Source organism: Anas platyrhynchos, chromosome 7 (genome assembly GCF_047663525.1).
Source record: "Anas platyrhynchos isolate ZD024472 breed Pekin duck chromosome 7, IASCAAS_PekinDuck_T2T, whole genome shotgun sequence".
Taxonomy (NCBI): domain Eukaryota; kingdom Metazoa; phylum Chordata; class Aves; order Anseriformes; family Anatidae; genus Anas; species Anas platyrhynchos.
The window spans coordinates 13,652,801-13,664,350 of NC_092593.1; the positions used below are offsets into that span (position 1 = coordinate 13,652,801).

At 45.5% G+C, this 11,550-nt stretch overlaps 1 long non-coding RNA gene across 2 annotated transcripts; it reads left to right on the forward strand.

Annotated features, from left to right (window-relative positions):
• Nucleotides 1–727: 727 nt before the first annotated feature.
• LOC106016399 (uncharacterized) lies at nt 728–3,849 on the forward strand. 2 transcript variants are annotated; one of them, XR_001189053.5, is made up of 3 exons: nt 728–1,667; nt 1,752–1,880; nt 2,643–3,849. It is a non-coding gene; the product is annotated as an uncharacterized lncRNA (long non-coding RNA). The 2 variants fall into 2 exon arrangements; XR_005267072.2 differs by having other exon boundaries at nt 1,767–1,880.
• The last annotated feature ends 7,701 nt before the right edge of the window (nt 3,850–11,550 follow it).

The following is an 11,550-nucleotide window of genomic DNA, read 5'->3' on the forward strand; positions in this document are numbered from 1 at the left end:
CTTCCTTTCCTGTCTTTGCTGGCAGAAGGGGATGTGCCAAGACAGCACTGAAGGGCCATTGAGTGGTGAGGAAGGACAGACAGGGAATGGCAGGTTTTGGTTTAACTATGTAGGATCTGTGCACAAGTGCACGGACACACAGAGCATGAGCAGGCAAATTTCAGTAAAAATCAGAGCCTGATACACATGTATGAATATATCCTCAATGTACTGCACAGATCCATTTGAGTCAGTGGGAAACTCGATGTTTGCTTTTCTACTGTGGTTAATAGCTTCTCAGTTTTTCATAATTTTAATACATTATTGTTAATACATGTAGCAATCTAAGGGTAAAAATGTACTTAGAACCAACGCAACTCTGACTGTTGGGAAGTTCACAGAAGAAAACAAATAAACAAAAAAATCTATCTTGTCCCTATCCCCTATCTCAGAAAACATGCGGGAGAACCGGGATGAGTAAAAGCTCTTGTTAGTTCTCTCACGCTTTGCTGTTAGTAATTGGTTGATATTTCGGGGATGGAATAATCTGTGGAAGTTACTTTCTGTAGCATGCGTTGCTAACCCTGTGGTTTCTTAAGAAGATCCTTTTGAAATTAGACACAGCTTCTGGAATCTACCCAGATGCTGCTTTTCAAGCCAGCGGCTTTGTATAAGCATCATCAATCATGCCACTGGCTCTCATTGCTACTGTACATCGCCTTTCTACCTGGTTTGAATTCCTAATTGACCCGGCCTCACCACTGACCGCCTCGAGGAGCACGGTGGGGCGGGCAGGGGGTTTGGGGCTTCCACAGCTGGAATCTGGAAGCTTTCTTGCAAATTGCAATGATAAAGTCCATTTCCTGGAGAAAACAGACACTAAGCAGTTGGTAGCAGGGTGAGTAAGAGTCGGATGTGGTGGGGTATGAGATGTATGAAAGTATGTACGGCTGGCTCCATTATCATCAGACCAGTTGGCCTGGCAGCTGCTTCTATCATGTGTTTCAGGCTCATGCGCTGTAACACAAGCACATGAGAAATTGTTTGGACAGGAATGGAGCAGATTATTCAAGAGACAAGACTGATTTTCTGATCTAGGTACAGAAGAAGCTCTGTGAAATGTGATTTTTGATGAAGGTTTTCTCTTTCTCTGCCTAGGAAACCACTGCTGCTCTCCCTTTCCTGCATCTCTCATTTTACACCTAACTCTTTGTTACAGTAAGCAATGTTAAGCGGGTGAGAGCACCCCATGGGCTGGTAACCCCAGGCACAGCGATGGACCAGCAATGATGGGCCATGGCCCTGTTCAGCTGCAGGCACAATAAAATCCAAGGTGGCTTGGAGCTACCTTTCCAACTCAGGTGCAGAGAAAGCACAAATAGGAGCTCAGTTCACATATAGAACATTTATTACACATATAAGACATTTATTTCACTGTTTTGCATCCCCTGTAGCCCCCACCCCACTTACATTAAGCACTTACACATGCTGCTGGAAGCCAGGGCAGCTGTACTCATCTATCAAAGCCTGTCAGCTTGAGAACATAGGCTCTTCCCATTAATTAAGCAAATGTAATGTGATTAGCTAAGGCTGTAAATGTTTCACTTAGAAAGCTACAAAACACTGAGCCTCACAGCTCTCATTTTCACACACTTGTGCAATCTTGGATGCTCCTCTGGGGCTGAGAGGTTTGTTCTCAAATTTCTGCATGAGAGAAAATGGGAAGATGTAATAGAAAGCATTGGGGATGGGTCTTTGTATTCTTTAAATAGCTGTTTGAATTATAGGAACCTGAAGAAGAAATTAATTTCAATGCTTCTTAAAAAACAAAGCAAAAAAACACCACTTCTGTCTACCTTTTAAAATGGATGTAACAAGATCTGCTGGAAACTAAAATTTTGGTAAGAACGTATACCTTTTTTAAGTTTTCTACATACTTTGATGAAAAATATATATTAACATTTAAAGATCTAAATTGGGGTACTTTCAGCTGTCAAGCTGAAAGCACGTAGAACATTCAGTGAAATCTGGATGTAGAATAAGAAAATTCTTGGAGTTAGAATAGTACGAACAAGACCTACTTAAGGACTTAAAAACCTAGTGCAGGATAAAGGTGTCTAAATCCAATACTATGATGCTGAAAAGCCTTGCTTTAGCTTTTGGCAGACTCTCAGGATGTGTGAAACCTAAAGGGACCTCTCTGTTTCCCCAAAATGTTCACCATCATTGTAACTTCTTGTTCCCATCCTCAGCATGTAACAGGCATCCACAGTTCTTTAGGATCCAGAAAGTTAGCATTCCTTTCCCTAAATCCCCATAGTGGCTCAGCCTGGCAGGCATGCACTAAGAATACCCCAGACAAAGTGGCTGTGCCTATGCAGACAAATCAGGGCACTCTCAAGCTCCTAAGAGGGCTCCTACCAGCTTGCATCCACACGTGGTTCACTGAAAGTTAAGCCCAGTGCCTGATGTCTTGCCCTCAGTGCTTGGGATCAAAGTCCTGGTGCATCCCATGCTTTCATGTGGATGTGAAAAATAGCCTGGACTCAAATCAGAAGAGTCACTTCCTGAAGCCAAATGCTTTTAAACAAACCACTACACCAAGCCCTGACATACTATATGTAATCTTTTTAGATGACCCAAATTGCCAATTTTGTTTCCAGAAATCTGCTGTTTTTTTTCCATACAAGAAGTTATCATCACAGCAGGCAAGGCAAGAGTGGTGATGTGTGCCTGGTGAACTCCTTTCCTTCAAGACACAAAGCTTTATGGGCGCTGCATTAAGGCTCCACAATCACTATGTCATTGTTCACAGAAATGTCCTGAGGGACACTGAGAGGAAAATGTTCCTTGAAAGCCCTTTACCTCCCTACCTGCAACTGGCCAGAAAGCTGCTGAATTTCCCTGCAATGTAATGCTGTGGTTTTTTTCTTTTTCTTTTTCTTTTTTTTTTTTTTTTGCAAAGCTTCCCTGCTCTGGGCTGGCAGCAGGGAAGGGGTGGCAGTCGGCACATCATCCCCCCTGTCAGGAAGAGGTTCTGCCACACCGCCGTATGCCCTATGCTTTCTGTGGGCTTGGTATCTTAAAAGTACGCTGCCTGCCCTGGCCTTTCCCCAGAGAGCACTTCTGACAGCCAAGGGGAAGAGGGCTGACGTTACAATGATCATCTCTAGGTGAATGTGGGACTAGATGTCAGGTTAGGCCTGCGGTGCTTGAGACCAGGCCGGGTCTCTGTGGAGGCCTGTTTGTACAGACAGGGCCACGAACAGGGCTGGGCTCTTCTCTGGCAGCCGGCCGTCACAGCTGCTGGAAGGGACACAGCAATGCCACGTCTCGTAGAGCTCCCTCATGCTGGGATCAGCAAGAAGCAGGAAGCCAAGTGTTAAATTGCTTTTTGGCTGAAAGGGATTGAAAGAGCTCTCCCTGTGGAGACAGTGCCTCATACAGGCATGTGTGAGCTGTTGAGTGGAGGAATTCCCCATCTCTCAGAGACTAAAAGTGGAGAAAAGGACTGCCAGGCCTACATGCACTTGCAGAAGAGGATGCAATACTGGAGTTTCATGTTTTGGGCCTTCACCTGTCTAGCCAAGAGTCCATAGGACTGATCAGTTACTGCAACACCTCCCAGCAAGTGGCTGCAGTTGTCTCCAGCCCACCAGCAGCCGCAGGTTGTCTTTCCTTATGCTGTTAGACCCAAGTCCTCAAAGGTGATTCCAGTGACCGTAAGTTACTGAAACAACTCCAGGAGCCTACAGATCAGTACCTTTCAAGAACAAACAAGCTATCCACCTGATTTCTGAGGGCACATCAGCACCGAAAGAGATGCCAGGCAAAGTAATGGTTTTGTGACAAGCTCTTAGGAACCTGAATCTAGTGAAAAATGTGTTAGCCTGATGCACAGGATATTGTGAAGCTCTACCAGGTGCCCTTCTGCTTCCCCAGGCAAGATCATCTGAAGTGTTGATGCCTCAGTGGCATTTAGATGGCTGAATGCTTTCAGAAATTTGATCTCCACCTTCCTAAGAAATGGGAACTTTTCCCTGCAACTCATGCTACTGAGGTTTAGCCTCTACCAATAATACCAGAAGCCTAAATATTTCATCCAGAGTACCCAAACAGCCTATTTTGTACCTCAGTTTGATGCTGTCATTCAGTTAATATTAATGTAATAGTTCCTTTAAAAAGATTGTAATTATATTTACCAACACAGTCACCAAAGAGCCGTTCATAACTTGTATATATAGTTGCAATCCAGCATGTGTTGTGAGTATTTTATAGGGTTAGTCCTAACATCACAAGCTAATAATACTGAGAGCAGGGAGATGGGTAAATCACAGGGGACGCTACACTCAGTATATAGCTAACAGTGATTAAGTAGTCTGCTTTCAGAAGAAAGATAAGGGCCAAAAAGAATAGGTCCCTCGATAACATCAGGTAATTCTTATATATGGTCCTTCACGACACAGGCATAAATCACAATAAGACCCATCTGCAGATCTAAGGGGTGAAATCATAAATCCTGCTTTATAAATGAGACCTGCACATCTGATAGTGTGCACTGCTCCAGATTTACAGCTGCTGTAAATGATGTACCAAGGTTCACAAACCCATTTGCACTCTCTGGCTGGGAAGAAGAAAGGAGTCGAGATTTTCCAAGGGAGGCAGATATATTTCAAGATATACTCAGAAATGAGAGGGACCGTGTGTGCAAGTGAGAAACTGATGTTTTACACACACTTGTCATATCTTGACTTTACACTTGAGCCGCTCTCATCTGGCCCTGGTTCCCTTACAGCCATAGTACTCAGTTGTGCCTTCCCTTTTGCTCCTAGGCCTGACGGGTAAATGCAGCTGATAGAGCCAATAGATAGAGCTTTGGCTGGTTGCTGGAGCACACTAGATGCAAATAAAACCTTTCATGTTGGTCAGGAGATCTGGCTGTAGCTTTGCATGCCATCTTCTTCTGCTGGGGTAGTCCAAAAACCAAGTGTTCATTTAAGCAAGTGCAGGGCTGGGAGCTGGATGCTCCAGCACCAACACTACCTGGGTTATGGTCCATCTGCTGGACAAAGATGGCCAAGTCAGCTGTTGTCTCCTATGGGCTTTGGAGGGTGCATAGTCCTCAGGACAGGCTCATCTCCCTCCATGTTTGGAGGACCTTTGGAACATCCTGAACTTCCTAAGACCTTTACATTTGGTGTCCATTAAGATGTGACACACCCAGACTGCTGGTTTAGGCAGCTAGTGATGGGGCACTCCCTGCACGGGCTTTCACTGCAAAAACTCTTCTCACCCCTTCCTTTTATGTAACTTTACTGCAAACTTCCAGCACGCTTTGCAGCTGAGGTTAGAGCAGCCTGACAGTGCTAACTTCTCTTCCTGTTATGGTATTTCTGCAACAGCAAATTTACATTTCTATATAATTGAGTCCAGCAGCTTTGCCTTTTTCAGAGCAGCATGGAGCTCCCAGGCGTGATCTCCCTGTGTTTCCAAATGTCATCTATGTAAAGTTCAGTACCTCCTAAGCAATCAAACATGGTGCTGTGTTTTCCTCCAAAACGCCTCAGGGAATGAGCATAACTGAAATGTCAGCCTGAGGAAGAAGTGTCTCCCAAAGGGTGAATGGAGTTTGTGGAAATATGTACATTGTTTCTTTAAGGGCACCTGCCAGACATCTGATGATGCATATAAAACTATTTTCTATCTGTCATCTCCCCAGAAATCTTTCTTTTGAGGCTAGTAAAAAAAAAAAAAAAATACAGATTTTTTTTTTTTTTTTCAGGTATACATAAATACAGTATTCCAGTTCTGTAACACAGGTCCCTAAGACAATTGCATCTGCGCAGTCTCTCTGCCTGCCTGTGGTAATTTGAATTTCTTGGCCATAGAAACACATGAGGCAGATGGATAGAGGCCTCCAAGAGAAAAAAAAGTTTCCATAAGCTCAATGCAAAAATCCATGACTGGAGAGAAGAGAAAAATTTTAATGCTGCTAGTGAGGGAAGAACAAGGGCTACCCCTTCTGCTCAGCGGCAGCTGGCAGTCGGCTAGCACTTGTACCAGGCTGGCTTTTGGACTGCCAAAAGGCAAAAAAAGATGAGGGAGGAACCTGGGAAGCTAGCTTAGAGGCTACGTTGAGCTTCTCATTTTCTATACCCCTTTCTGACAATTAGCTGACTGCCACAAAATGCCAGGTGGCACCTGTTTCCTTCCTGCTGCCTGGGATGCTGCACCACTCCTCATCAGCCTTTGCACCTTGGTTGAAAGCCCAAAAGCTGGGAACACCCCAGCTGCTTCTGTCACCTCCTGCCTGCTGGGAGCACCCAGATTTTTTCAGAAAAACTGGGGGAAAAAAAAAAACTACTTTTTTTTTTTTTCTTTTGCATTTAGAAGGTTTATGATGCATTTGACTCTTTTTCACACTCTCTACCTCATTTCAGCATTTCCATGGTGTAGTTCATAGCTAGCCCCTTTGCCTGAGTCAGCTGAAAGCTATTAAAATCGTCAAGCAATTCAGAACCAGTTACTGTTACAAGTAAAGCTGCTTTCTGACTGTCTTCTTAATTAGTTTTGCTGGCACTTGCTGCTAACAGGAACAAAATAAAACAGAGTTTAAACCAGTTGTCTTCCTTATTTCCAGAGTTTCAAATCTAGGAGGGCTATTAGCTGCTCCATTGTTCCACTCAGACTATCATCTCCTTTTATTTTCTCTTATTTGCAAGTACTACCAGGTGTTTACTGAGGGCCAGTCATGTGGCTGAGGCTTGCCTTACTGCCTGAGCTGTTGCTTGTCACAGTCCTTGCCCAACATAACAGTCAGCCTCAGTTTGCTTGCTGCAGTGTCCCTGGAAGGTCCCAATAGCTGTGATGCTTTCAAGACAACATTTCATGATTGTATTTTACTCATTTTATCCAGCTGAATACAGGGTAAGCTTATCAGGGCTGGTGCAAGCAGCATAGTGAAATGGCCAGCAATTGAAGTGGGGTTGCTCTTTGGTGAGGAAATATTTATAGTAAGCACTTGTCATGGCTCCTAAGAGCTAGAGGAGGTAGGAGATGTGTCCTGTGGATTTGGAAGCCTGGCCCTGTGGAAGGGGGAGACCAACTACCATGAATAACAGCAGCTAAGGGCTGTGTTTGCAGAATCACAGAATGGCTGAGGGTGGAAGGAACCTCTGGAGGTCCCTTTCTTTAACCTTTAACTCCACTGGTGGGCATCACCTGTGCTCCCATTGGCACTCATCGGAAATGGTCTGCTTCAGGACTTCTTCACCCACTGCCCTCTCCATCCATCTGTCCCCGCACGGTTTGCTGGCAGGGGGCGGTGTTCACACCCCCAGCCAGGAAAAGCCGGTTGGAGCTGGGACGCATTACAGTTTCAGATTATAACTGATCTTCAAAGAGCACATTTAACACTGCTAGCTCGCTTCCAACAGAAGCTGTACATTCCAACCACCCTCCTCCATACCATCTGATAGCTTTCTGATGCTGCTGCTTTCCCTGATGACTAGTGCCACAGCCTTATAGATATGCTGTGTATCTAAACCCTGCAGGACCTCCAGGGTCACCCGACCTTCAGATGTCAGCTGCCTGGGACCCTCTGGCTTGGTTCCTGCACCCTGCTTTGGTGAATCTGTTCAGCTCTCCCCTGGTGCCCTGGATATGGTGGTTCCTCCCGCTATCGGAGCCGGCCAGCTGGGGAGCGAGGGACCTGGCAGCTGGGGCACCACGGCCATGGTGGAGCAAACAAAGATATTTTTGTTTCAGAGTCTGCCAGGCTGTCAGACTTCAGCCAGAGAAAGGATTCTTCACTCTTTACCTCCTGCTCCTTAAATGAATACAATTCTCCATTTCAAGTGTGTAAAACTCACTCTTTCCCCCACTCCCACCCCCTACGAGTGAGCATCTGGAAAGTTAAAACAGGCTCCTCTGGTAGAGGAGAGCAGCTTGATTAGTTTTATGGCAGCAAAAGTGGGTTAATCGTGAAAACTGCTTCTTATGCTGTCATGGTTCAGATAAACGGGTTTAGCACAGCAAGCAGCCAAAGGGCACGCATTAGCGGTTCGTTCTGCAGCAAAGGGAGAGAGCATGCTCAGAGGACACCCCTCCGAGGCATCAGCCTGCTGCCTGTGAAGCTGGTGGCAGACTTCCCGCTGACTTCAGTGGAGCTGAGATTGTGCTGTAAATAAATATATCTGCTTCCAAAGGGTACAAGAGACAGATCAAACAGGAATGAGCTTTTCTCGTGCCTAGTAAGATCTTTTCTTCTATTTCCTCCATGGATTTCAACAGCATTAAAGTTTCATTAAAAAGAAAATGATTTGAAAATTGCATTTACCTAGAGCCTCTGACCGTATTGCCACGTTCAAAGCACACATGTTCTCAGCACCTATTGGAGCTAAAGCTAGCTGTGTTGTAGTTTTGGCATGTATAGCACCCAAGTTCTGCAAAACCTCTGGCTCCACCTGCGTGTGCTAGCATCAGACCCAAAGCACCAGCAATGAGTGGCTGCCTGGTGGCTGTATCAGTTCCTACAGGAAAACTCTGTGCATTGGATGCATTAGGATGGTTTTGTAACTCTGAATGCAGGTCTTAGACTATGTTGCACAGTCAGCTGTAGCCTGATTTGTTCACACAGCTTTGTTGCAGCTGTAAAAAGGCATAACAGGTAAAGGGGAGAAATGAGGATCACCTACCAGGCAGCAGGGAAAAGTGCAAGGTATGGTTTAGCCACTGGGGTCTGGAGTTTGGCTGAAGCTTTGTGGGTGAGGAGGGAACTGTGAAATATAGAACAGTATGAGATTTTCTGATGGCCAGCCTAATGTTGGTGTCAGGTAAAGCTGTTGTACAGTGTGGTAAGTTGGTAGCTAGCTATTAGCAAGTATTATGTTACATCAGAATATGAATTGCAAGCTCTTCAAAGGCAGTTTCATGTTGTATTGAGTGGTCAGAAAATGTAAGGTGGTTTTCCATTTCTTGAGTGAATAACTGCACCAGTTTCTCCAGAACAAATACATATGTATTGGTATTACTTGTATTTGAATAAGATTGGATTTCTGACATTTCATGTGCAACAGGCATTTGTTCCTGCAAAACAGTCACTGTTCACATGAACTGTACACAGAGCAGAAACTCACATCATTTTGGTGCATATTGGTTTCAGTATCGATTTCTATTGTGTTATGTTGTTTATCCATTGCTGTGGTAAACTCTCACCTAGAAATAGCCCAGATGCACAAAATTACTAAGTGGTGATTCTCATCTCTGGTCAGTTCCCCACTGTGTCAGCCACTGGCGGCCCCTTTCCTACAGCCTGCTGCTCTCTTTGGAGGCTCTCCAACCAATTTTGCTCTTAACCCTGGGCATCTCACAAAATCTGGACAGACGGCTTTTGTGCAGCCTTCCCTTCTTCAAAGAAAGCAAGAAACAAAATCCTTTCCTTTGGCTGACTGCAGAAAATGAGCGATTTTGCGTGTGTCACCCCATCCTTGTCCCCTCCTGTCACAGCGCGGGTGCTGAGCGGGGAAGTGCTGGGTGTAGGCGCTGTCAGAGCAGCTCCTGCTGCTGGGAACTGGCAGATGGCTGGCCTGAAATGTTTCCAAAAGAGGAGAAAACAAGAGCCTCCCAACCCGCTGTGAGCCCCCTGGTACAGCTGCATGGGTATGGCAACGTGCTTGAGGGAAAAGGGGGAGCAAATGAGGCAAAGAGAAGAGTTGGGTTCAGGCACCGAGGTCTCAAGTCAGAGCCCTCGATGCAGACTTGTGTGTAATCTAAGTTTCCTTTCCCTCCCTGAGTGTTCAGCTGTTGCCCATTTTGTGAGGGGAGCAGATCCAAGTAAATACAAAGCAGGAAAGCCTTGGGAATTTTCCTCAGAACTGCTGTTTCCCTTTCAGCCACATTATTTGGGTTTCTTATTTCTTTGTTCACTGCCTGCTGGAAACATGGTGGTGTACCCCAGCAGCCGGCACAGGAAATGGGGAAGGCCCCATTTCTGTGCTTGCTGTGTGACCACCTGAGCTCCGGTGCTGCTGTTGGATGCCTCAGGTGTGACACAGAAAGGTGACAGGGACTCAAAGAGGTGTCACCAGCATCACCAGCAGCTTTTATGAACCCACATGTAAGAAACACAGCCTGTGCTCCGCGGCAAGCAGGACAGGCCATGGAACTGGGGCCTTCCTGCCTTGACCCGGCCTGTCACATAAAATGGAAGTCAGAGAGTGGAGGTGAACTGAGGTAATAAAACTACCAAAGGGGCCAGAAGCACCAGCCAGAGATAGGTCTGCTTCCTCTATAGGTAGCACTTGCACTCCCTGGTGTGTGTGTATTCCCTGTACCAGGCCAGCCCTAGTGGCCATGGGCTCCTCCAGGAATTCATGCTTTGCTGTAGCACATGGCTGCAGAGGGCACAGGACAGTCTAGCTGGGAACTCACTCGTGTATGCAACATCTGGGCCTGCTGCAGTAGCGATTGTGTGGCTGCTGTGAATTAGGGCTGGTATGGCTGCTTTGTGGCAAGCATCCCATATCGTGTCCACTCTGATGCTGTTTTCAACCTCTCCTCCATGCTCTTCATTTTCACTGTTCCTACTCATTCCTCCCCTTTCGTTTCCAGGGCATAATTATGCTGGATACATGCTAAAGCTCACAGTGAATCCCTTCCACTCAGCTCCCCCCATGCTGACCTCCCCAGCACTGTCCCTAAGGCAGCCCTGGCCTCCTGATAACCCCTGCAGTGCCAGGACCTTCATCTCACCTGAGATGAAGGAGGTGCTTTAAAGACTCCAGGTCTGTATGGAATGGTTTGCCTGCCAGTACGTCTCAAGCAATTTGGAGCTATTATAGCCCAGAGAAAAGGATGTTAGTGTGTTAGTAGAGATGGTATTTAGTTTGTTTTTGTTGGTGGTGTGGGTTTCTTTTTTTTTTTCTTCTTCTTTTAAGGTGCAAATATCAAAACATTATTCCTTTCTAACCCTGGGATATCCAGAGATGTCACAATTCCCTGGGAACAGCATTGCGCCACAGAGAAAAGCTACTTTAGCTTCTCTTTCTCATTTTCTAATGATATTAAATAGCATTCTTTCTCTGTCCTCAGGGGGTACATTCTGGCAAATTCGTCTCACTGTAAATCAAGAGCACTTCCACTAATCTCAGCAAAGACTGACTCAGTGGAGAGTCAGATTTTGGCCAGGTAATTAGGGCATGAAAAATAGCATGGTCATGAGGCTTCAAAATGTCTCTCCAATATTTTTCTCACTCCACAAAGGTGATCCTGCTCAATAACTACAGCCATGATCCCTCTCTACATAAAAGCTTTGTTGGTACCCAAATGAAACAACCTAAAGTCACTCTCAGATTTGGTGCTTTGTTACATGCTGATATTAGTGCTGATAAAAACATGGTCTGCTTCAACATGTTTTTGTGGTACTTATCGTCAGAGGTTTGATGATGTCTTCTGATAATTAGCATTTTTCTGATTAAAAAAAAAGCGTGTATGGAGGAAACAGACTGCTCAATTTTTAGCCACACTTCCTTTTGAAAGCAGGCTTATGCAACAGCACCGTCTGTCAACTAT